Source organism: Orcinus orca, chromosome 6, assembly GCF_937001465.1.
Source record: "Orcinus orca chromosome 6, mOrcOrc1.1, whole genome shotgun sequence".
Lineage (NCBI taxonomy): Eukaryota > Metazoa > Chordata > Mammalia > Artiodactyla > Delphinidae > Orcinus > Orcinus orca.
The window spans coordinates 64,588,394-64,615,820 of NC_064564.1; the positions used below are offsets into that span (position 1 = coordinate 64,588,394).

The window sequence follows — 27,427 nt, forward strand, 5'->3', positions numbered from 1 at the left end:
TAACCCTTAAGCAATAACTCCCCATTTTCCCTGACCCCAAAATCTATGAATTTGCCTGCTCTAGATATTTCATATAAGTAGAACTACACAATATTTGCTCATTCTGGAAGAATGTCTATTCAAATCCCTTGCCCATTTTGTAATTATTTGCCTTTTATTATTGAGTCATAGGAATTCTTTTTATATTCTGGATTCAAGTCACTTTTCAGATATACAATTTGCAAATATTTTCTCCCATTCCATAGGTTGTTGTTTTCATATTCTTTAAGTAAATACCCAGATCATGTGGTAGTTCTATTCTTAATTCTTTGAGGAATCTTTATATTGTTTTCCATAGTGGCTACACCAATTTACATTCCCACCAACAGTTTCTGAAGGTTCCCTTTCTCCACATCCTTGCCAATACTTATTATTTTTTGCCTTTTGGAGAATAGTCACTCTAGCAGACATGAGGTGTTATCTCATTGTGGTTTTGATTTGCATTGCTCTGTTGATTAGTGATGTTGAGCATCTTTTCATGTGTTTGTGGCCATCTGTATGTCTTCTTTGGAAAAAATGTCTATTCAGCTCCTCTGACAAATTATTTAGGTTTTTTTTTTTAACTTTTGAGTTGTTTATATATTTTGATATTAACCCCATATTGGATATATGGTTTTCAAATATCTTTTCCCATTCAGTAGATTGTCTTTTCATTTTATTGATGGTTTCCTTTGCTGTGGAGAAGATTTTTTGATATAGTTTGTTCATTCTTTGTTTGTTTCCCTTGCCTGTGGAGACATATCCAGAAAGATATTGCTAAGAGTGATGTTGAAGAGCATACTGCCTGTGATTTATTCTAGGAGTTTTATGGTTTCAGATTTACATTCAAGTCTTTAATCCATTTCGAGTTAATTTTTGTGTTTGGTATGAGTTAGTGGTCTAGGTTCATTCTTTTGCATGTGGCTGTCCAGTTTCCCCAACACCATTTATTGAGGAAACTATCCTTTCTCTGTTGTATATTCTTTGCTCCTTTGTCATAAATGAAGGGTCCATGTATGTGTGGGTTTGTTTCTGGGCTCTCAGTTCTGTTACATTGATCTATGTATCTGTTTTACTGCCAATACATGCTGTTTTGATTACTATAGCTTGTAATATAGTTTGAAAGCAGGGATTGTGATACCTCCAGCTTTGTTATTTTTTCTGAGGATTGCTTTACCTATTTAGGGTCTTTTGTTGTTTCAGATAAATTTTAAAATTTAGAGTTCTATTTCTGTGAAAAATGACCTTTGGATATTGATAGGGAATCTGTAGATTGCTTTAGATAACATGGACATTTCAACAGTGTTAATTCTTCCAATACATAAGCATAGAATATCTCTCCATTTATTTGTGTTTCTTCAGTGTCTTGCAACAATTATAGTTTTTAGAGTTCAGTTCTTTCACCTCCTTGATTAAATTTATTTCTACATATTTTATTCTTTAAGTTGGGACTGTAAATGGGATTTTTAAATTATTTTCTCTTTCTTCTAGTTTGTTATTATATATAGAAATGCTTTTTGTACATTGATTTTGCGTGCTGCAACTTTACTGCATTTGTTTATTTTTTCTAATACTTTTTGGTAAAATCTTTAGGATTTTCTACATATAAAATTATGCCATCCACAAATAGTGATAATTTTACTTCTTCCTTTTCAATTTGGATGCCTTTTATTTATTTTTCTTGTCTAATGCTCTGCCTAGGACTTCCAGTACTATGTTGAATGAAAGTGGTGAGCATGGGCATCCTTGTCTTGTTCCTGATCTTAGACGAATAGCTTTCAGTTTTTCACCATTAAGTGTGATGTTAGCTGTGAGTTTGTCATATATGGCCTTTATTATGTTGAGGTATGTTCCTTCTATACTTATCTTACTGAGACGTTTGTTTTTATTTGGTGTTGAATCTTGTAATATGCTTTTTCTACATCTATTGAAATGATCATGTGATTTTTATCCTTCATTTTGTTAATGTGATGTATCATTTCAATTGGTTTGTGGATATTGAACCATCTTTGCATCCCTGGAATAAATCCCACTTGATCATGGTATATGATTCTTTTAATGTATTGTATTCAGTGGACTAGTACTTTGCTGAGGATTTTTGCATCTATGTTCATCAGAGGTATTGGCCTGTGATTTTTTCTGTGTATGTTGTCTTTCTCAGGTTTTTGGTATCAGGGTAATTCTGGCCTTGTAGAATGAATTAGGAAGTGTTTGTTTCCTCCTCTTCAATTGTTTGGAAGATTTTTGAGGAGAATAGGTATTAAATCTTTGAATGTTTAGTAGAATTCACCTGTGAAGCCATCTGGTCCTGGACTTTTGTTTTTTGGGAGGTTTTTGATTACTGTTTCAATATCTTTATTATTGATTGGCCTATTCAGATTTTCTGTTTCTTCATGATTCAGTCTTGGAAGGTTGTATGATTCTAAGAATTTTTCCATTTCTTTTATGTTGCCTAATTTGTTGGCATATAGCTGTTCATAATATTCTCTTATAATCTTTTGTATTATCTGAATGATAAGTTTGCTGGATGTCTTGGCTGACCGTTTTTATCTTTCAATATTTTGAGAATGTCATTCCACCCGCTCTTGGCCTGTAAAGTTTCTGCTTAGTAATCTGCTGATAGGCTAATGGGGTTACTTTGTAGGTTACCATCCCTTTTTTCCCAGGGTGCCTTTAAAATTCTTTCTTTGTCATTGCCTTTTGATAGTTTTAATATACTGTGTCTTAGAGAAGATCTTTTTGTGTTGAGGTAATTAATTGTTCTCTTAGATTCATGTACTTATATATCCAGCTCCTTCTACAGGTTTGGGAAGTTCTCAGCTATTATTTCTTTAAATAAACTCTCTGCTCCCCTCTGCCTCTCTTCTCCTTCTGAGATACCCATTACCCTAATGTTGCCTTTCCTAAAAGATTTGATAGCTCTTATAGAATTTTCTCATTTTTTGGATCTTAATTCTCTTTCCTCTTCTATCTGTATCATTTCTAGATTTATATCTTCAAGCTTGTTAATTCTCTCTTCCATATGGCCTGCTCTATTTCCAATTCTTTCTAATGCATTCTTCATCTCATTTATTGAGTTATTCAGCTTCAAAATTTCTGTTTGGTTCTTTTAGAGTTTCAATCTCTTTGGTAAAGTATTCCTTCTGTTCATTAATTTTATTATTAAGCCTACTGAACTGACTTTGAATTCTCTGTCAGTTTGAGACAATATTCTGTGACTTAAGTTTTGTTCCGGGAGAATTGTCATTTTCTTTTTGTGATAGTGTTACTGTGGTTCTTCATGGTGCTTGATGAGTTGATCCTCTGCTGGCACGTTTGAAATAGCGAACACCTTTCTTCTTTTTTAGGTAAAACTTTTTTAAAAACTTGATTCTGAGGATTCAATAGGTTAGAAATTAGAGGCTTTTTTGTTTGCTAGTAGGTGGTGCTATAGCACAAGTTTTTGGTTTTTCTTAAGCTGCTTCTGGTTATATTTGTAAGCTGGCACTTTCTACCTGCAAGTGCCTCTGTCAGAGGTTTCTCCCAGTGCCCTCATTACGGCTACTTGTGCCTCTGGGGTTGTTGGCACCTTGCTGCTGCTAGTGTCACTGGCACTGCTGCCTGGAGCACCAGGGTGGTGGATGCTTCCACCAAATCTGGACCTCCTGAATTGCATTTTCTTCCATTATTGGGGTGGGGGGGGGCAGGAGGAGCCAGGGTCACAGAAGCCAATGCCCTGTCTAGTCTTGTCAGGTTTGTGCCCTCTGCCACTGTGGGCATGGGATGGGGGCCAGAATTGTGGGTGCCTCTGCTGCTGGAGGGACAAGTTCACAGGCTCTGCTGCCACTGCTGCCCAGTTATCTGTGGCCATGGGCACTGCTGTGACTAGGAGGCCGAAGGCATGTCTGCCACCTTTCCTGCTGCTGCCAAGTTCTCTGGGGCTGTAGGGGGGGTGAGTGGGGGTAGGGGTGATGAGCAGGACTGCAGGCACTGCCTCCACTGTTCCTCTATGTGTTCCAGCTCACCCACCTTCAGATGTGTATGGACCTTTCTGACATCATGGTGTGTTAGGCAGAGTCACCTTTGTTGAGTTGTAGATGTTTTACTGGTTGTAGATCGAAAGGGAGACACAAAGAGAGCACCTCACTTCGCCATGATGCTGACATCACTCTCTTCCGGCTTTTTGCCTTTTATGCCAATGATTACATGTCCTTTAACAATATGTTAAATTATATATTTATATTTATTTTTTAAATTTTATTGAAGTATAGTTGATTTACAATGTTGTGTTAATTTCTGCTGTTCAGCAGGGTGATTCAGTTATACATATGTAACTTCTTTTTCATATTCTTTTCCATTATGGTTTAACACAGGATATTGAATATAGGTCCCTGTGCTATACAGTAGGACCTTGTTGTTTATCCATCCTACATATAATAGTTTGCATCCGCTAATCCCATACTCCCAATACTTCTCTCCCCCATCCGCCCTCCCCCTTGGCAACCACAAATCTATGTCTGTGAGTCATTTCTGTTTTGTAGATATGTTCGTTTGTGTCATATTTTAGACTCCACATGTACGTGAAATCATATGATATTTGTCTTTCTCTTTCTGACTTACTTAGTATGATAATCTCTAGGTCTATCCATGTTGCTGCAAATGGCATTATTTCATTCTTTTTTATGGCTAATATTCCATTATATATATATATATATATATACATACACACATACATACACACATACACCACACCTTCTTTATCCATTTATCTGTCGACAGACATTTAGGTTGCTTCCATGTCTTGGCTATTCTAAATAGTGCTGCTATGAACATTGGGGTGCATGTATCTTTTCAAATTAAAATTATCTCGATATATGCCCAGGAGTGGGACTGCTGGATTATATGGCAACTCCATTTTTGGTGTTTTGAGGAAGCTCCATAGTGTTTTCCATAGTGGCTGCACCAAGTTACATTCCTACCAACAGTGTCAGAGGGTTCCTTCTTCTCCACACCCTTACCAACATTTATTACTTGTAGACTTTTTAATGTCCATTCTGACCAGTGTGAGGTCGCACCTCATTGTAGTTTTGATTTGCATTTCTCTAATAATTAGTGATGATGAGCATCTTTTCACATGCCCATCGGCCATCTGTATGTCTTCTTTGGAGAAACGTCTATCTAGGTCTTCTGCCCATTTTTCGAGTGGGTTGTTTGTTTTTTTGTTATTGAATTGTATGAGCTGTTTGTATATTTTGGAAATTAAGCCCTTGCCAGTCACACCATTTGGAAATATTTTCTCCCAGTCCATACGTTGTCTTTTCATTTTGTTTATGGTTTCTTTTGCAGTGCAAAAGCTTATAAGCTTGATTAGGTCCCATTTGTTTATTTTTGCTTTTATTTCTATTGCCTAGAGAGACTAACCTAAGAAAACATTGGTATGATTTATTGTCAGAGAATGTTACCTTCTCTTCTAAGAGTTTTATGGTGTCTTGTCTTATATTTAAGTCTTTCTAGGAGTTTTATGGTGTCTTGTCTTATATTTAAGTCTTTAAGGCATTTTGAGTTTATTTTTTGTGTATGGTGTGAGGGTGTGTTCTAGCTTCATTGATTTGCATGTGGCTGTCCAACTTTCCCAGCACCACTTGCTGAGGAGACTGTCTTTTCCCCATGGTATATTATTGCCTCCTTTGTTGAAGATTAATTGTCCATGGGTGTGTGGGTTTATTTCTGGGCTCTCTATTCTGTTCCATTGATCTGTATGTCTGTTTTTGTGCCAATACCACACTGTTTTGATGACTGTAGCTTTTGTAGTATTGTCTGAAGTCTGGTAGGGTTGTGCCTCCTGCTTTATTCTATTTCCTCAGGATTGGTTTGGCAATTCTGGATTTTTTATGGTTCCATATAAATTTTGGGATTATTTTTTCTAGTTCTGTAAAAAATGTCATGCATAATTTGATAAGGATCACATTAAATCTGTAGATTACTTTGGGTAGTATGGCCATTTTAACACTATTAATTCTACCAATACAAGAGCATGGGATATCTTTCCATTTCTTTGAATCATCTTCAGTTTCCTTTATTAAAATTTTGTAGTTCTCAGCATTTAAGTCTTTCACCTCCTTGGCGAGGTTTATTTCTAAAGCTTTAATGAAATTTTATATTTACATTTATACTGTGTGCATATACCACAAATTTTATGTGTTGTTTTATTTTTTATTCTTTCTGCATCTCTGTGCCTGTATCTATGTGGGTTCATTTTTCTTTTGCCTGAAGAACTCTCTTTAATATTTTCTTTAGCAGTGACAAATTCTCATCGTTTTTGTTTGTCTGAAAATATCTTTGTTGGACTTCCTTTTTGCAGAATATTTTCTCTAGACATAGAATGTTTAGACTGGCAATTTTTCTCTTTCAGTACACTAAAGATATCTTTCCATTGTGTTCTGACTTCTTTTTTGCTGAGATGTCATCTGTCAGTTTATTTCTTCTTTGGAAGAAATATGCCTTTTGTTTTCTTCACTGCCTGCTTTTAAGATATTCTCTTGTGGTATTCATCATGCCTTTTTATTTTTCTATATTTCTGATGCTCTGACATCTGGGTCCTTGCTGACCCTGGAGAGGCTGGCTGCACCTCCAAGGGCTAACCAGAACTTGGAGACAGTAAGTTATTTGCCTGGGAATTTGTTTCATATGTGAACCAACCAATCTAGAGCCCATACTCCAACCACCTCCTTTATTGGGCTCTCACAATACCAAGCCACTACCCCCAGGGCCATGTACTAGACAAGTAGAAACAGTCCCTACACCCCAGAGCCCACTGAAATTATTCAAACTAACCAGTCCTAACCTGCCCATTCCTTCCCACAGAAACCACAATAAAGATTCTTGCCCATGTTTTCCGCTCACTCCTTCTGCCTCCTGATTGACCCTGATGCTTCCCTGTGTGACTACATGTTTGGCCTGCCCCTCGTCTTTGGAGCTGTGAGTAACAAACTATCTTTTCAATGACAGTTGTCTCCTGATATGTTGGCCTCACCATACCTGAATAATAATAAAACATTTGGGTTTTAGTATTCCACAGTTTTTATATGACCTGCCTAGGTTTGATTTTTTAGGTATTTTATACTGCTTGGAAATCATGGGGCTTTTTGAAACTGTATCATGATTTCTTTTGTCAATGTGATTGATTGTATAATTGTTCCCAATTATTTATTCTTTCATATATCTAAATGTTTTGCCAGGCAACTTTACAGTTCTTCCTGTTAGAGAGATAGAGTATACTTACCTGTACTTTGACTTTGAGCTTGACTCTATGACTTGCTTTGGCCAATGAGATGTTAGCAGACTTGACACAGGCAGAGACTAGAAATGTATTTGTGCAACTGGACTTGCTTCTTTGCACTTCTGCCATTGTCATGAGAAAAAACGGGCTGGAACCCCACAGAACCAACCTACAGCTCAGAATCCGGCCCAGCAAGGTCCAGCTAGGCCCAGCTAAATAGACAGCATAGAAAGTCATTGCTATCTGTTGAATGAATAAATGAGTGAAAAAAAGAATTTAGAGAGGCCAGTAAAGTCATAAGAAGATTCTGGGCATGTATCTGTTTTCTCTCTATTCCTGCCCATTAGTGAGTAATTACCGGCTAAGGGTGGGAGGTGGGAAACAATACGATGAATTATGAAAATTTATTTTCTTCTGTAGATTAACACAGCCTTAACATGACCAGCATTCTTGAGCGCATTATGAAAAGACTTGTCTTTATCTATCAAAGAGATGAAAGTTCATATTTGTTCCTGAATGATATACTGATTTAATAATTGCCAAGTGTAGCCACAAATTATGAAATCAGGAAACGACCTGCCTGCTAAAGGGTCACAATTTATGCACAATTTAGGCAGGGTAGAGGAATGAGTGGTGGAGATTGTGGAAAGAAGGCTTTCTCCTGCCCTAAAAAATATGCCATAGTGCAAAAGGATTAAACAAACTCACTTGTTGAAAGGATTAAAAGTTCATATTAAGGATTAAAAGCCCATGTGCTAATGGGCTAACTGCCAAGGATAGTAGACAACTTAGAAAACAGAAAATACCCCACTCCCTTTATAGAACAGAGCCCCAACCTGAGATCCTTGATCTCTGAAGTCATGGAGGCTATACCTGGCATGCACAAGACAGGCCTCAAGTATCACTTTTCCTATTCCCCTTTCTACGTCCTTTCTCAACTGTACCAGGCAGCACTACAGTAACTAAGACACTTCCACTTGGTGGAAGAACTGACTATTTGTAAGAAGTTTTGGGGGTCTTGGGAGCATTCTTAATGAAGGGGGGAGGGTGATGGGGCAAGAGAACTATGGCAGCAATGGGGTAGTGAAATTGAAAGAACCACAGAGTAACAGTGGGTAAAATGAACTTTTGAAGTCATCAGAGGCAACTCAAACCCTTGGACTACATTGTGTTTCTTAAGCAGCTGAGTTGAAAGTTTGCCAGGTTCTAACCCTGACCACAACCCAGTTTATGAGAGGAAAGAGGCCTTTGATTAGGGACTTCATTCAGTTCTTTGACTGAGTTGCCTAGAGCCTGTGGTTTTAAATGGAAAATAAGCAAATATGGAAGAAATTTTAGGGTCATTCAAACTACTACGATAATTGGACCTATCCCTTTATTTATTCTTTTTCTTTTCTTTTCTTTTTTTCTTTTTTTTTTTTTTAACCAAGTACCAGGCATTGTGCTAACACTGGGGGTTAAAATTGAATAAGCTATAGGACCCAGGAACCAAAATCTAGTTTAAATTCAAAATAAGCAGACTGGGGGTGTGACACTTGTTCAAGAAAAAGTAGGTTCTCTGTGATTTACTAGTGGTAGATAATTAGCCAACTTACTAATCTTTCCATGCCTCAGTTGACCTATCTGGAAAATGGGCATAAAAATAATTACCTACCTCATAAGTTTGTTGCAGGAATCACATGAGTTAATGCTTGTAAAACATTTAAAATGATGTCTGGGGCTTCCCTGGTGGCGCAGTGGTTGAGAGTCCGCCTGCCAATGCAGGGGACACGGGTTCGTGCCCCGGTCCGGGAAGATCCCACATGCTACAGAGCGGCTGGGCCCGTGAGCCATGGCCGCTGAGCCTGCGCGTCCGGAGCCTGTGCTCCGCAACGGGAGAGGCCACAACAGTGAGAGGCCCGCGTACCGAAAAAAAAGAAAAAAAGATGTCTGACAGGCCCCAACCACTCAGCAAGTAGTTATTCCTTCTCTGAATCATCCAAGCCAGTTTCTTAAAGATTGATGCCTCAGTGGGTTTCACTGTTGGGTTTATTATACATATCACAAGTCATTGTACCACAAATTTGCATTACTAATGAGATCAAAGAGCTTTAACATTTCAGCAGCTTTTGTTGAAAACTTTGAAAGTGGCTGAGCCTCCTTTGTGACTCACTATAATGATCTTTTCCTTATTTTCTGACTATCTATATTATATATGTAATATTGTTCTTTAAACCCATCTTTTTTTTTACGTAAATAGATGAGGCCTAAACAATATTCATCAAACCATGAGTTTGATGTCCTAGAAGATTTTTTTTAAATACTGAAATTTATGAAGATAAATGAATTAGCATAACTATTAAAATAAAAACATTCATCAGTGGAATCACCTAAAATCATCTCAATGTACTACAGCTTCTTAGAGTTTGTAGGTTCTTTAAGGGTTTTGTCTGATCTAAATAACTTTCTGATGTATTAATTCTTACTCTAAGATCCCTGGCAAATGGCTGCTTGGTTTCTCTATTTAGGAGGTGGAAGGGGGAGAAAAGAGAATTGATTCAGGTAAGGCACACATGCTTCCTCTCTGAGAAGCCTTCTTGATTTTGAAGAGCTCTTTCAGTTAGGAGTTCTTGGCACTCTGCCAAAAACCTACTAGGAGTTTGTGAGTCCCAATCCCAAACTGTAGGAGTGAATCAATTGGTTTAGCTTTGGTCTACCATGACTAGGGAAGCAAGATCACAATTTGCTGGGAAAGTCATTGGCTTCTTCACTGGACAGGTAGTTCAGAAGTTATACCCTTTAACCACTATTCCCTCTACCCTGCAAATACGCCCAAGTCTTCTCTCAGCACAGAAGTCCTAGTTTATTGTATAATATGGTTTCAAATCCTCTCATCATCCTGAGGGTTAATTTTGGGGAAACCCGGGTTTGACAAAGAGCTCTTTATCAAAGTACTAAAGGTATATCCTGACAGCTGTACTTCAGCAAAGAAGTCACTGTCCTTACTATGGAAGTAATGTAGTTTTAGAGGAGGGTAATTCCAGACAGGCCATATTTCTTTCATGGTTCATTGTTATAGTCCACTATAGCCTTAAGATTTGTTATTGCTCCCTAGTTACAATTGTCCATTTTTTATACCAGCAGTTGCCAACCCATGGAATGTTACAGATTCAAGATAGTGCTCTCACTGGTCTAGGACAAAATGAGAGTAATGCGGGCAATGTAAGACATATATGAGTATAAGGTGGCCAACTATACCCTTTTGGGTAACCCTGACCTTTATTATGATATTATTCCATGCCTACTTGATTGGTAAAAGAAATATTTGCAACTCTTTGTCAGTCCTTCAAACCTTTTTCACAATGATAAAAGTTACAGTCCTGTGAAATCCAGGAATATGACAAATACATTTATTCAAGGGGCCACTACCAGTACGTATTTATTATTCTGACATCCAGGGAGAGTGCCAATGGGCCTCAAGATTTCTTCCTGTGTTGTGGAAGAGAATATGCACTGTGGTCTCACCTGCCTTAAGATCAGGACTCCTTGAAGATAAGGAGGACTTCATCCTTAGATAGAACTCTAAGGAAAGAAAAGTCAAAGGAACCTATTCATAGTCCTCTTCAAAGCAACTAGTTTTCTGGCATGGTAAAACCCTTGCCTTTTCCTTCCGCCCTAAAAGAAATCCTGGCCTAAATATAATTATTTTCTTTTGCTAATAGCTCCCTTGCCCCACCCTTCTTCCTATAAAATGTTCCATTTTGTACAACCCCTCAGAGAGCCCATGGGATGCTGCCTGATTCATGAATTGTTGAATAAAGCCAATTCCATTTTCAAATTTTAAAAAAAAAGCAATCAGTTTTCCAGGAGAAAAAATTCTAGCTTTTATCCCTAACCTCAGAGGAACCTGGGTCATACCAGCAATAACCAGGTCTGTGTCTTTCATAGATTCTATGTCTAACTTCACTAGCCAGGCCTGCTGATTATTCCTGACCACATCCAGTTTCATCCTTCCTCCTAGAAAGCCCAGTTTCTTTTTCTGTGAGCCAATTCCAACATCTACCATCTCTGATATCCACACCCTCCCCTATAAACACCTTTTCTTAGATTTGAACATCTTGACATTCCCAATTCATTGATTCATTAATCCTTTTAACATTCAGATATTGTTCTGGGTGCTGGGGACACAGATGAATGGTCTTGGCTCTTGAAGAGTACCAATCTAGTGGGGAAACAAAGACAACACTAGATTATTATAAAGTGATCTTCAAACTAGGGTCAGTGATTCGAGCGTCCACTCTTGGCTCATAACAACCATTTATTTCAAGTCTGTGGGTCGGCAGAGTGGTTCTGCTGATCTTGGCAGTGCTTCTGTGACAGCTGGGACTCAGCTGTTGGGTGGTTGACTGGCCTTTGGCTGGTCTAAGATAACCTTGGCTGGCAAGAATGGCTCTGCTCCACATGTTTCATCCTGCAACAGGCTAGCTCCAGCATGTGCCCATGGTGAAAGCAGAGGAGCAAGAGAGAGAGCAGAAGTGTGTAAGGCCTTTGAGGCCTAGGCTTAGAACCAGTACAGACACTTCTGATGCTCAGATAAGTCACAGGCCAGCCCAGATTTAAGGAGTAAAAAGAAATAGATTCCACTTCTTGATGAGAGTGACTGCAAAGTCAAATTGCAAAGAGTTTAAGTACAGAGAAGGAAAACTGAGGCTGTTTTGTAACCAGTTTACCATAGCAGCCTCCCAGATCTTTAGAAAATGGTGCTCAAGCTTCCTTTCATTGCTATGACAGAAAGGAAGCTTGAGTGAAACTACACTAACATCAGCGATGAGGTGGCAGTCAGACATACTACAATGTATAGATCCAGTGACCCCAGAGAGGAGAGCAAAGCATTGTTACTGCTTGGTTGAGAACATGCAAAATATCCTTGAGGGCACCCTAAAAAAATTAGGAGTGCTAAGAAGGAAAGACAATAAACATGATGGTCAATCCACTAACTTCACCAAAAGACACTGAAAGAATGTTTTAAAATTTTTATGTAGCTTCGTTTTCCATTTGATATTTCTGCTTTTCTTCTTCCCTTCTCTTCCTGCCATCCTAACCCCCACACTGTCCTCCCCCCACCCCTCCATACATAAAATTTGAGTCTATTTCTTGATTTGGTTTCTAAAAACTCAAAGTATGAAAATGAAACAAAATGTTTAGGGAAAACAGCAAAATTGATAGAGTGAGGGACTTTCTCCTAGACCTTAGAAAAGGATTCCTCAGGGACAGAAGGAGAAAAAGAGAAGGAAGTGGATGAGAGTTGAAGGGCAGAGTATCTGGACAGCAAACAGCACACCTAGAACAAGAGGCCAAATAGAGGTAACAGAAAGATTCTTGAGGCTCCAAGTATGTCAGGGAAGCAGCAGGGCAAGCTGACCTCCTAGAGGGAGCCACACTGACTGGCGCAAGGGATAGTAATAAGTACTTGTTAAACATGTAGACTCTGCAGCCTGGGTTCCAATATCAGCTCTGCCATTTACCAGCCTGTGTGACCTTATGCAAATCATGTAGCTTCTATGTCCTTTGACTTTCTCATCTATAAAACAGGGATAAAGAGAGTACTACCTTGAAGGGTTGCTGTTTAAATTAAACAGTGTTTGCATAGTGTTTGGATAACTCCTGGCACATAATAAGCACTATGTAAAGATAAGCTGTTGTTATCACCATATTATGTCAGCACCAGTGTTTCTGGTCCAGCAGACTGTTTGGTTTCTAGATACCTCTGCAGCTATCAGGGAGGAAGAGACTGGAGACCCGACTGTGCCCACTCCATCCCCCATAGCTTTGCATTATTTAAGTGCCAGGAATTTAGATACAGCTCTGGAAAAAGGAGGTGAAAACTCCAAATCTGATAAAATTGTGTTTCTGCCACCTCAGTGAAATAAAAGACTCAAGTAAAAACTAGGTTGAATGAGAGAAAAATAAAACAAGTTTTACTTCTTACACACCCACTTTTATGCACTGGGATTCATATGCACTCCATCTGTCTGACCTCAGACTAGACTGTGAGCACCTTGCATCCTGGGGTTATTTCTCTTTCATGTGCATAGTGTCTGGCACAGGAGGAGTATGCAGCGGACATCAAGTAAATGAAGCAATGTGGTTATTTGTTTTTTATTACTGAAGTTCATGTAACATAAAACTAAATAGTAAAATTAAAATTTTTTTTAAATTTTGGCAAAATACACATAACTGAAATTTACCACCATGACCATTTTTAAGTGTATAGTTCAGTGGCATTTAAGTAAATCTGTGCTGTTGTGCAACCACCACCTGTATCTAGTGCCCAAACATTTTCATCATTCCAAATGGAAACCCCATATCCATTAAGGAGCTACTTCCCATTCCCTGTTCCCTCAGCCTCTGTCACCATCAGTCTTCTTTCTGTCTCTATGGATTTGCCTGTTCTGGATATTTCGTATAAATGGAATCATACAGTATATGACCCTTTATGTCTGGCTGCTTTCCCTTAGCATAGTGCTTTCAAGGTACACCTGCATTGTAACATGTATCAGTACTTCATTCCTTTATATAGCTGAATAACATTCCACTGTGTGTCAGTACCACAATTTGTTTATCCATTCATCCATTGATGGACATTTGTGTTGTTTCCACCTTTCAGCTACACTGAATAGTGGTGCTATGAACAGTGTATACATATATTTGTTTAAGAAACTGTTTTCAATTCTTTAGCACTAGAATTGCTAAATCATATGATAATTCTAGGTTAATTTTTTGAGAAACTGCTAAGCTGTTTCCACAGCAGGAATGTGATTCTTGATGGAAGCCACAGCCTTATTAGGTTGACAGCTGGAGATCTTGGCTGTTTCCCAGTAAGTGCTGAAATTGCTGTTTGCTTTGTAGAAGAAGGCTTGGAATATGGTGCTTCTGTCTACCCTGTTCCCACTCTCTCCACCCTGCCCACCTGGAAATGATTCTTGGCTCTGCTCCCTTATTGTACATATCAATGTAAAGCTTGATCTGCCATAACCTTCTTCAAACTTAATGATTTTTAAATGTTTGGAACGTTTTCACTTAACGCATCCACAGGAAAAACAAATGTACCATTTAATGAATCAAACAACCCTTTAACCACCACCCATGAAAGGAAATACAACCTTGCCAGCCAACCCAGAAGCTCTCCATGAGAGCCTATTAAGTCCCCACTAAAAATAACCACTTTCCTAACTAACCTTTATGGTAATTGCTTTCTTACTTTTATTTCTAGCTTTATCATCCAAGTGTGCATCTCTGTCCTCTATATTTCCTATAATTGGTACTTGGATCTAAAGAACAATCTAAATCAAGTTTGATTTTTTTTTTGGAGTGGAGACTGCTTCACAGATGGCTTTGTGCAACAAGAGGCACATAATGGTTACTTTGAGTTGTTAATAGCCATTGATGCTGAATGCTTACATCCTTAATTCATTAGATATGCAACATGTTGTTTTCCAGTTCTGTCATTCCTTCTTCATTTATTTGTTGGAATATCGTGTCAAGAGAAACTTTTCCTCATCTGCTCTTTAGTTATCCAATCACATAGTCTGTATTGTAAAGGCAGGATAAATGCTCGATTTTTCTCTTTATTTACCAATTTTCAAAATAAAGTTCTTTACCATCTTTCAAAGGTGAACAATTAAAACTAGTTTTTGCATGATTATGAATTCACAGTTCTAAACACATTCAATATGTTTCAGTACACTGCAGTTATTATCCTTACTGATGCTCAATTTGTCAGATTTAGTTCTGAACTGTTGATCAAGTAAAACTCAAGTGGTTCCTGAGTTATATCAGGGCCTGTGGACTGCAGGATTCACTTAGCTAAGTCTGGTGTGAGAGATTCTTAAAACAATTTTTTGTGCTTTTAGAATCTGCTGAGAGAGTGTGGACTCCTAGTTTAGCAAAAGCATTCTGGACTGCTGCACCTCTTTTTAAAGTGGGGGCAGCCAGGAGGGTGATTCCATGAATGCACTCACAAGTGTCATTCATGCTCCTGTCAACCTCCTTCCAGCATAGGCAGTATATGAGCTAGGCAGATTCCTGTGGCAAATTCCTCCAATTCAGAGGTAAAGGAAGGATGAAATTCTCTCATCATGCTCACATGAGCAGGAACGTGTGTGGGTCTCATGTCTTGGGAGAACTTCTTGTAGTTCATTATTTTTCCAGCCCAACCAAGATCCTTGCATCTCCAAAACGCATGTCCCAGCTTAGCCAAACCCCTTTCCCCAGTTAAAGGAGAAATAAAGGGAGCAATTTGGGGGCTCATAAAGATAGAAAAAGTGAACCCCCCTGAGACCTTGGATTGTGGCATGTTCATTCAAAAGACACTATGCTGTGGTTAAGAAGATAAGTTAGATAAATAAGTCCAGTGGTTAAGACTCTGCACTTCCAATGCAGGGAACATGGGTTTGATACCTGGCTGGGGAGCTAAGATCCCATGTGCTGTGTGGCAAGGCCAAAGTATAAAAGAATAAAAAAAAATAAGTTAAAGTTGTAATATTGACTTTGTGAAGTTTTTAAGCTTCGATAACCTCAGAAGTATAAAGGCTAAAACCTGACAAAACTTAGTGTTTTTATAATTACTTAGTTTTGTACACTTTGAGTTATAACTTTAACATTTTTGTTTCAGTCATTATTTGCTAACTCGAATCAGAGGGACTGAAACAAAAAAAAATTAATTATTCAATTATTATGAAAAATTCACAAAACTAAATAACGTTGAAACAAAATTGAAATAATCAAATTTTCAAAATGATGCTTTCGGGACTTATCTCTAGGGAGTAAGATTATAAGGGCACACACTTTTATTCACTTGTCTGCACATTTAAAATCATTTTTAACAATCAGCATGGATTTTATTTACGGTAAAAATAGATTTACATTTTGAAAAAAAGCTTTAAAATGAGAAATACACTTTTGATATAAAATGGTGAATTCTTTGTCTATAATGTACATATTACCTGGAATCTTCTGAGTATTTGAAATTTCTGTTAAGAATAATAAATTGTATTAACATTTTCAATCAAGAACACTATGGGCTACTGGAGGTGATTAGAAGTCAAGGGAGGGTTATTGTAAAATCAGAGAAAGTAAAGGTATCATGGAATCCCTTTAGGAATTTGCAGCCTAATTAAAAAAAATAATGTAGTGGAAAGTTCATGTGTTTAGAAACATGCAAACATGGGTTTAAATCACTATTTGCCTACTTACTAGCTCTTTGATCTCAGGCAAGTCAATCTTTTAAGGCTTTCTCTCCTCATGTGTACAATAGAAATTTTTATCTTCTTTATAGAATTAGTATGTAAAGAAAACAGTACAGATAAAGCTTCAAGTACAGTGCATGATGAATTCTTGAAGTTTTCATTTGTTTGAAGATGTTTATTCTACTCTTTTTAATTATTATTTTTTTTTTTTGCAGTACGCGGGCCTCTCGCTGTTGTGGCCTCTCCCGTTGTGGAGCACAGGCTCCGGATGCGCAGGCTCAGCGGCCATGGCTCACGGGCCCAGCCGCTCCGCGGCGTGTGGGATCTTCCCGGACCGGGGCACGAACCCGTGTCCCCTGCATTGGCAGGCGGACTCTCAACCACTGTGCCACCAGGGAAGCCCAACTCTTTTTAATTTTTTACCTTTTTTAAAACATTTTTTACTGTGGTAAAATATACATAATTTTAACCACTTTTAAGTGTACAATTCAGTAGCAACAAGTACATTCACAAAGTTGTGCATCCATCACCACTGTCCATTTACAGAACTTTTTCATCATCCCAAACAAAAGTTTTGTACCCATTAAACAATAACTGCTATTTTCCCCTCCCTCCAGCCCCTGATAACTTCTATTACACTCTGTCTCCATGAATTTGCCTGTTCTATGTACCTCATATAAGTGAAATCATGCAATATTTGTCTCATTTCATTTAGCATGTTTTCAAGGTTCATCCATGTTGTCACACGTGTCAGAATTTCATTTAAGGCTAAAAATATTTAATTGTATGTATATACCACATTTTGTTTAACACTTCATCTACTGATGGATATTTGGATTGTTTCCACTTTTGGCTATGGTGAATAATACTGCTATGAACATTGGTGTGCAAGTATGTGTTTGAGTCTCTACTTTCAGTTTTGGGGGATATATACTAAGGAGTGAATTGCTGGATCATATGGTAATTCTATGTTGAACTTTTTGAGGAACGACTACATTGTTTTCCATGTTGAACTTTTTGAGGAACGACTACATTGTTTTCCAGAACAGCTGTACCATTTTACATTTCCAACAGCAATGTACCAAGGTTCCAATTTCTTAACATCTTTGCATCTTTGTCAGCCCTTGTTATTTCCTTTTTTTTTTTTTTTTTTGCATAATAGCCATCTCAATGGGTGTGAAGTGGTCTCTCACTGTGGTTTTGTTTTGCATTTTCCTAATGACTAGTGATGTTGAGCATTTTTTCAAGAGCTTATTAGTCATTTGCATATCTTTTCTGAAGAAATGCCTATTCAAGTTCCTTGCACATTTTCGAATTGGGTTTTTTTGTTGTTGAGTGTAGGAGTCCTTTATATATTCTGGAAATTATCCCTTATCAGATATGACTTGCAAATATTTTCTCTCATTCCGTGGGCTGTCTTTTCACTCTCTTGATAGTGTTCTTTCATGCACAAAAGTTGAGAATTTCAGCTTATGAAGTTCAACTTATCTATTTTTTTTCTTTAGTTGCCTTTGTTTTGGTGTCATATTCAAGTTATCACCAAATCCAGTCTGATGAAAACTTCTCTCTGTGTTTTCTTCTAAGTGATTATAAAATTTTTAATTTTATATTGGGATTTACAATGTTGTATTAGTTTCAGGTGTACAGCAAAGTGATTCAGTTATACATATATATATATATATTCTTTTTTTTTTTTTAACATCTTTATTGGAGTATAATTGCTTTACAATGGTATGTTAGTTTCAGCTTCACAACAAAATGAATCAGTTATATATATACATATATTCCCATATCTCTTCCCGCTTGCGTCTCCCTCCCTCCCACCCTCCCTATCCCACCCCTCCAGGCGGTCACAAAGCACCGAGCTGATCTCCCTGTGCTATGCGGCTGCTTCCCACTAGCTAACTACCTTACTTTTGGTAGTGTATATATGTCCATGCCTCTTTATCGCTTTGTCACCGTTTACCCTTCCCCCTCCCCATAGCCTCAAGTCATTCTCTAGTAAGTCTGTGTCTTTATTCCTGTTTCACCCCTAGGTTTCTCATGATATTTTTTTTTAAATTCCATATATATGTGTTAGCATACGGTATTTGTCTCTCTCTTTCTGACTTACTTCACTCTGTATGACAGACTCTAGGTCTATCCACCTCATTACAAATAGCTCAATTTCGTCTCTTTTTATGGCTGAGTAATATTCCATTGTATATATGTGCCACATCTTCTTTATCCAGTCATCCGATGATGGACACTTAGGTTGTTTCCATCTCTGGGCTATTGTAAATAGAGCTGCAATGAACATTTTGGTACATGACTCTTTTTGAATTATGGTTTTCTCAGGGTATATGCCCAGTAGTGGGATTGCTGGGTCATATGGTAGTTCTATTTGTAGCTTTTTAAGGAACCTCCATACTGTTCTCCACAGTGGCTGTATCAATTTACATTCCCACCAACAGTGCAAGAGGGTTCCCTTTTCTCCACACCCTCTCCAGCATTTATTGTTTCTAGATTTTTTGATGATGGCCATTCTGACTGGTGTGAGATGATATCTCATTGTAGTTTTGATTTGCATTTCTCTAATGATTAGTGATGTTGAGCATTCTTTCATGTGTTTGTTGGCACTCTGTATATCTTCTTTGGAGAAATGTCTATTTAGGTCTTCTGCACATTTTTGGATTGGATTGTTTGTTTTTTTGTTATTAAGCTGCATAAGCTGCTTATAAATTTTGGAGATTAATCCTTTGTCCGTTGCTTCATTTGCAAATATTTTCTCCCATTCTGAGGGTTGTCTTTTGGTCTCCTTTATGGTTTCCTTTGCTGCGCAAAAGCTTTTAAGTTTCATTAGGTCCCATTTGTTTACTTTTGTTTTTATTTCCATTTCTCTAGGAGGTGGGTCAAAAAGGACCTTGCTGTGATTTATGTCATAGAGTGTTCTGCCTATGTTTTCCTCTAAGAGTTTGATAGTTTCTGGCCTTACATTTAGGTCTTTAATCCATTTTGAGCTTATTTTTGTGTATGGTGTTAGGGAGTGATCTAATCTCATACTTTTAGATGTACCTGTCCAGTTTTCCCAGCACCACTTATTGAAGAGACTGTCCTTTCTCCACTGTACATTCCTCCCTCCTTTATCAAAGATAAGGTGACCATATGTGCGTGGGTTTATCTCTGGGCTTTCTATCCTGTTCCATTGATCTATCTTTCTGTTTTTGTGCCAGTACCATACCGTCTTGATAACTGTAGCTTTGTAGTATAGTCTGAAGTCAGGGAGCCTGATTCCTCCAGTTCCTTCTTTCGTTCTCAAGATTGCTTTGGCTATTTGGGGTCTTTTGTGTTTCCATACAAATTGCAAAATTTTTTGTTCTAGTTCTGTGAAAAATGCCAGTGGTAGTTTGATAGGGATTGCATTGAATCTATAGATTGCTTTGGGTAGTAGAGTCATTTTCACAATGTTGATTCTTCCAATCCAAGAACATGGTATATCTCTCCATCTATTTGTATCATCTTTAATTTCTTTCATCAGTGTCTTATAATTTTCTGCATACAGATCTTTTGTCTCCTTAGGTAGGTTTATTCCTAGGTATTTTATTCTTTTTGTTGCAATGGTAAATGGGAGTGTTTTCTTGATTTCACTTTCAGATTTTTCATCATTAGTATATAGGAATGCCAGAGATTTCTGTGCATTAATTTTGTATCCTGCCACTTTACAAAATTCATTGATTAGCTCTAGTAGTTTTCTGGTAGCATCTTTAGGATTCTCTATGTATAGGATCATGTCATCTGCAAACAGTGACAGCTTTACTTCTTCTTTTCCGATTTGGATTCCTTTTATTTCCTTTTCTTCTCTGATTGCTGTGGCTAAAACTTCCAAAACTATGTTGAATAAGAGTGGTGAGAGTGGGCAACCTTGTCTTGTTCCTGATCTTAGTGGAAATGCTTTCAGTTTTTCACCATTGAGGATGATGTTTGCTGTGCGCTTGTCATATATGGCCTTTACTATGTTGAGGAAAGTTCCCTCTATGCCTACTTTCTTCAGGGTTTTTATCATAAATGGGTGTTGAATTTTGTCAAAAGCTTTCTCTGCATCTATTGAGATGATCATATGGTTTTTCTCCTTCAGTTTGTTAATATGGTTTATCACATTGATAGATTTGCATATATTGAAGAATCCTTGCATTCCTGGAATAAACCCCACTTGATCATGGTGTATGATCCTTTTAATGTGCTGTTGGATTCTGTTTGCTAGTATTTTGTTGAGGATTTTTGCATCTATGTTCATCAGTGATATTGGCCTGTAGTTTTCTTTCTTTGTGACATCCTTGTCTGGTTTTGGTATCAAGGTGATGGTGGCCTCATAGAAGGAGTTTGGGAGTGTTCCTCCCTCTGCTATATTTTGGAAGAGTTTGAGAAGGATAGGTGTTAGCTCTTCTCTAAATGTTTGATAGAATTCGCCTGTGAAGCCATCTGGTCCTGGGCTTTTGTTTGTTGGAAGATTTTTAATCACAGTTTCAATTTCAGTGCTTGTGATTGGTCTGTTCATATTTTCTATTTCTTCCTGATTCAGTCTTGGCAGGTTGTGCATTTCTAAGAATTTGTCCATTTCTTCCAGATTGTCCATTTTATTGGCATAGAGTTGCTTGTAGTAATCTCTCATGATCTCTTTTATTTCTGCAGTGTCAGTTGTTACCTCTCCTTTTTCATTTCTAATTCTATTGATTTGAGTCTTCTCCCTTTTTTTCTTGATGAGTCTGGCTAGTGGTTTATCTATTTTGTTTATCTTCTCAAAGAACCAGCTTTTAGTTTTATTGATCTTTGCTATTGTTTCCTTCATTTCTTTTTCATTTATTTCTGATCTGATTTTTATGATTTCTTTCCTTCTGCTAGCTTTGGGGTTTTTTTGTTCTTCTTTCTCTAATTGCTTGAGGTGCAAGGTTAGGTTGTTTATTCGAGATGTTTCCTGCTTCTTAAGGTGGGCTTGTATTGCTATAAACTTCCCCCTTAGAACTGCTTTTGCTGCATCCCATAGGTTTTGGGTCGTTGTGTCTCCATTGTCATTTGTTTCTAGGTATTTTTTGATTTCCTCTTTGATTTCTTCAGTGATCACTTCATTATTAAGTAGTGTATTGTTTAGCCTCCATGTGTTTGTATTTTTTACAGATCTTTTCCTGTAATTGATATCTAGTCTCATGGCGTTGTGGTCAGAAAAGATACTTGATACAATTTCAATTTTCTTAAATTTACCAAGGCTTGATTTGTGACCCAAGATATGATCTATCCTGGAGAATGTTCCATGAGCACTTGAGAAAAACGTGTATTCTGTTGTTTTTGGATGGAATGTCCTATAATTATCAATTAACTCCATCTCGTTTAATGTATCATTTAAAGCTTGTGTTTCCTTATTTATTTTCATTTTGGATGATCTGTCCATTGGTGAAAGTGGGGTGTTAAAGTCCCCTACTATGAATGTGTTACTGTCGATTTCCCCTTTTATGGTTGTCAGTATTTGCCTTATGTATTGAGGTACACCTATGTTGGGTGCATAAATATTTACAATTGTTATATCTTCCTCTTGGATCGATCCCTTGATCATTATGTAGTGTCCTTTTTTGTCTCTTCTAATAGTCTTTGTTTTAAAGTCTATTTTGTCTGATATGAGAATTGCTACTCCAGCTTTCTTTTGGTTTCCATTTGCATGAAATACCTTTTTCCATCCCCTTACTTTCAGTCTGTATGTGTCTCTAGGTCTGAAGTGGGTCTCTTGTAGACAGCAAATATATGGGTCTTGTTTTTGTATCCATTCAGTCAATCTGTGTCTTTTGGTGGGAGCATTTAGTCCATTTACATTTAAGGTAATTATCGATATGTGTGTTCCTATTCCCATTTTCTTAATTGTTTTGGGTTCGTTATTGTAGGTCCTTTCCTTCTTTTGTGTTTCTTGCCTAGAGAAGTTCCTTTAGCAGTTGTTGTAGAGCTGGTTTGGTGGTGCTGAACTCTCTCAGCTTTTGCTTGTCTGTAAAGGTTTTAATTTCTCCATCAAATCTGAATGAGATCCTTGCTGGGTAGAGTAATCTTGGTTGCAGGTTTTTCTCCTTCAACACTTTCAATATGTCCTGCCACTCCCTTCTGGCTTGCAGAGTTTCTGCTGAAAGATCAGCTGTTAACCTTATGGGGATTCCCTTGTGTGTTATTTGTTGTTTTTCCCTTGCTGCTTTTAATATGTTTTCTTTGTATTTAATTTTTGACAGTTTGATTAATATGTGTCTTGGCGTATTTCTCCTTGGATTTATCCTGTATGGGACTCTCTGTGCTTCCTGGACTTGATTAACTATTTCCTTTCCCATATTAGGGAAGTTTTCAACTATAATCTCTTCAAATATTTTCTCAGTCTCTTTCTTTTTCTCTTCTTCTTCTGGAACCCCTATAATTCGAATGTTGGTGCGTTTAATGTTGTCCCAGAGGTCTCTGAGACTGTCCTCAGTTCTTTTCATTCTTTTTTCTTTATTCTGCTCTGCAGTAGTTATTTCCACTATTTTATCTTCCAGGTCACTTATCCGTTCTTCTGCCTCAGTTATTCTGCTATTGATCCCATCTAGAGTACTTTTAATTTCATTTATTGTGTTGTTCATCGTTGCTTGTTTCATCTTTAGTTCTTCTAGGTCCTTGTTAACTGATTCTTGCAATTTGTCCATTCTATTGTCCATTCTATCTCCAAGATTTCGGATCAACCTTACTATCATTATTCTGAATTCTTTTTCAGGTAGACTGCCTATTTCCTCTTCATTTGTTAGGTCTGGTGGGTTTTTATCTTGCTCCTTCATCTGCTGTGTGTTTTTCTGTCTTTTCATTTTGCTTATCTTACTGTGTTTGGGGTCTCCTTTTTTGCAGGCTGAAGGTTCGTAGTTCCTGTTGTTTTTTGTGTCTGTCCCCAGTGGCTAAGGTTGGTTCAGTGGGTTGTGTAGGCTTCCTGGTGGAGGGTACTAGTGCCTGTGTTCTGGTGGATGAGGCTGGATCTTGTCTTTCTGGTGGGCAGGTCCACGTCTGGTGGTGTGTTTTGGGGTGTCTGTAGACTTATTATGATTTTGGGCAGCCTCTCTGCTAATGGGTGGGGTTGTGTTCCTGTCTTGCTAGTTGTTTGGCATAGGATGTCCAGCACTGTAGCTTGCTGGTCGTTGAGTGAAGCTGGGTGCTGGCGTTGAGATGGAGATCTCTCGGAGATTTTTGCTGTTTGATATTATGTGCAGCTGGGAGGCCTCTTGTGGACCAGTGTCCTGAAGTTGGCTCTCCCACCTCAGAGGCACAGCACTGACTCCTGGCTGCAGCACCAAGAGCCTTTCATCCACAGGGCTCCTTAATTTGGGATGATTCGTTGTCTATTCAGGTATTCCACAGATGCAGGGTATATCAAGTTGATTGTGGAGCTTTAATCCGCTGCTTCTGAGGCTGCTGGGAGAGATTTCCCTTTCTCTTCTTTGTTCTCACAGTTCCCAGGGGCTCAGCTTTGGATTTGGCCCCGCCTGTGCGTGTAGGTCGCCGGAGGGCGTCTGTTCTTTGCTCAGACAGGACGGGGTTAAAGGAGCCGCTGATTCGGAGGCTCTGGCTCACCCAGGCCCGGGGGTAGGGAGGGTCACGGAGTGCGAGGCGGGCCTGCAGCGGCAGAGGCTGGCGTGACGCTGCAGCCTGAGGCGCGCCGTGCGCTCTCCCGGGGGAGCCGTCCCTGGATCCCGGGACCCTGGCAGTGGCGGGCTGCACAGGCTCCCCGGAAGGGCGTGTGGCTAGTGACCTGTGTTCGCACACAGGCTTCTTGGTGGCGGCAGCAGCGGCCCTAGCGTCTCATGTCCGTCTCTGGGCTCCGCACTCTTAGCCGCGGCTCGCGCCCGTCCCTGGAGCTCTCTCAAGCAGCGTTCTTAATCCCCTCTCCTTGTGCACCAGGAAACAAAGAGGGACGTAAAAGTCTCTTGCCTCTTCGGCAGGTCCAGACCCCTCCCCGGACTCTCTCCCGGCCAGCCGCGGCGCACCAACGCCCTGCAGGCTGTGTTCACGCCGCCAACCTCAGTCCTCTCCCGGCGCTCCGATAAAAGCCGGAGCCTCAGCTCCCAGTCCCGCCCGCCCCGGCAGGCGAGCAGACAAGCCTCTCGGCTGGTGAGTGCCGGTTGGCCCGATCCTCTGCGCTGGAATCTGTCCGCTTTGCCCTCCGCACCCCTGTTGCTGTGCTCTCCTCCGAGGCTCCCAAGCTCCCCCACTCCGCCTCCCGAAGTCTCCACCCGCGAAGGGGCTTCCTAGTGTGTGGACACTTTTCCTCCTTCACAGCTCTCTCCCGCTGGTGCAGGACCCGTCCGTATCCTTTTGTCTCTGTTTAGTTTTTTCTTTTGCCCTAACCAGGTACGTGGGGGGTTCCTTGCCTTTTGGGAGGTCTGAGGTCTTCTGCCAGCGTTCAGTAGGTGCTCTGTAGGAGTTGTTCCACGTGTAGATGTATTTCTGGTGTATCTGTGGAGAGGAAGGTGATCTCCGCGTCTTACTCTTCCGCCATCTTCCTATATATATATTCTTTTTCAGATTCTTTTCCCATTCAGGTTATTACAGAATGCTGAGTAGAGTTCCCTGTGCTATATAATAGGTCCTTATTGATAATCTATTTTATAGTAATGTGTATATGTTAATCCCAACCTCCTAATTTATCCCTCCCCCTCCCCTTTCCCCTTTGGTAACCATAAGTTTGTTTTCTAAGTCTGTGAGTCTGTTTCTGTTTTGTAATTAAGTTCATTTTTATCATTTTTTTAGATTCCACATATAAGTGATATAATATGATATTTGTCTTTCTCTGTTTGACTTACTTCACTTAGTATGATAATCTCTAGGTCCATCCATGTTGCTGCAAATGGCATTATTTCATTCTTTTTATGGCTGAGTACAATTCCATTGTGTATATGTACCATATCTTCTTTATCCATTCCTTTATCAGTGGGCATTTAGGCTGCTTCCATGTCTTGCCTATCGTAAATAGTGCCACTCTGAATATTGGGGTGCATGTATCTTTTTGAATTATGGTTTTCTCCAGATATATGCCCAGGTGTGAGATTGCTGGATCATATGGTAGCTCTATTTTTAGTTTTTTAAGGAATCTCTATATTGTTCTCAGTAGTGGCTGTACCAATTTATATTCCCACCAACAGTGGAGGAGGGTTCCCTTTTCTCCACACCCTCTCCAGCATTTATTGTTTGTAGACTTTTTGATGATGGCCATTCTGACTGGTGTAAGGTGATACCTTATTGTAGTTTTGACTTGCATTTCTCTAATAATTAGAGATGTTGAGCATTTTTTCATGTGCTTTTTGGCCATCTGTATGACTTCTTCAGAGAAATGTCTATTTAGATCTTCTGCCCATATTTTAATTGAGTTTTTTTTTTTTTTGTATATTGAGCTGCATGAACTGTTTCTATATTTTGGTGATTAACCCCTTGTTGGTCTCATTTGCAAACATTTTCTCCCATTCTGTGGGTTGTCTTTTCATTTTACTTATGGTTTCCTTTGCTGTGCAAAAGCTTTTAAGTTTAATTAGGTCCCATTTGTTTATTTTTCTTTTTATTTTAATTACCCTAAGAGTTGAATCCAAAAAGATATTTCAGCAATTTATGTCAAAGAGTGTTTTGCCTATATTTTCCTCTAAGAATTTTATAGTATCTGGTCTTACATTTAGGTCTTTAATCCATTTTGAGTTTATTTTTGAATATGGTGTTAAAAAATGTTCTAATTTCATTCTTTTACATGTAGGTGTCCAGTTTTCCCAGCATCGCTTATTGAAGAGACTATCTTTTCTTCATTGTATATTCTTGCCTCCTTTGTTGTAGATTAATTGACCATAGGTGTGTCGGTTTATTTCTGGGCTTTCTATCCTGTTCCAATGATCTTTATTCCTGTTTTTATTCCCATACCATACTGTTTTGGTTACTGTAGCTTTGTAGTATAGTCTGAAGTCAGGGAGCCTGATTCCTCCAGGTCCGTTTTTCTTTACCCAGATTGCCTTGGCTATTTGAGGTCTTTTGTTTTTCCATACAAATTAAAAATTTTTTTGTTCTAGTTCTGTGAAAAATACCATTGGTACTGAATTCATTAATGAGCTCTAATAGTTTTTGAGTAGCATCTTTAGGATCTTCTATGTATAATATGTCATCTGCAAACAGTGACAGTTTTACTTCTTCTTTTCCAATTTGGATTCCTTTTATTTATTTATTTATTTTTCCTCTGATGAACCATGGCTAGGATTTCCAAAACTATGTTGAATAAAAGTGGTGAGAGAGAGGGCTTCCCTGGTGGCTTGGTGGTTGAGAGTCCACCTGCCGATGCAGGGGACATGGGTTCGTGTCCTGGTCCAGGAAGAACCCACATGCCATGGAGCAGCTGGGCCCATGAGCCATGGCTGCTGAGCCTGCGTGTCCGGAGCCTGTGCTCCGCAATGGGAGAGGGCACAACAGTGAGAGGCCCGTGTACCACATTAAAAAAGAAAAAAAAAGTGGTGAGAGTGGACATCCTTGTCTTGTTCCTGATCTTAAACAAAATGCTTTCAGCTTCTTACTGTGGAGAATGATATTAGCTGTGGGATTGTCATATGTTGACTTTATTATGTTGAGTTATGCTCCCTCTATGCCTACTTTCTGGAGTTTTTAATCATAAATGGATGTTGAATTTTGTCAAAAGCTTTTTCTGGTGGTTGAGAGTCCACCTGCTGTTGCAGGGGACATGGGTTTATGCCCCGGTCCGGGAGGATCCTACATGCTGTGGAGCAGCTGGGCCCATGAGCCATGGCCACTGAGCCTGCACATCTGGAGCCTGTGCTCTGCAATGGGAGAGGCCACAACAGTGAGAGGCCCGTGTACCGCAAAAAAAAAAAAAAAGCTTTTTCTGCATCTATTAAGATGATGATATGGTTTTTAT

The 27,427-nt window shown here is 38.8% G+C and overlaps 1 protein-coding gene across 1 annotated transcript in view; it reads left to right on the forward strand.

Annotated features, from left to right (window-relative positions):
- Positions 1–6,889: 6,889 nt before the first annotated feature.
- The window catches only part of RANBP6 (RAN binding protein 6), an 88,716-nt gene continuing 68,178 nt past the window's right edge, over positions 6,890–27,427 (forward strand). Inside the window, exon 1 of the mRNA XM_004279116.4 lies at positions 6,890–6,975. The gene's annotated coding sequence lies outside the window, so the exon portion shown is untranslated. The remainder of the gene's footprint in view (positions 6,976–27,427) is intronic.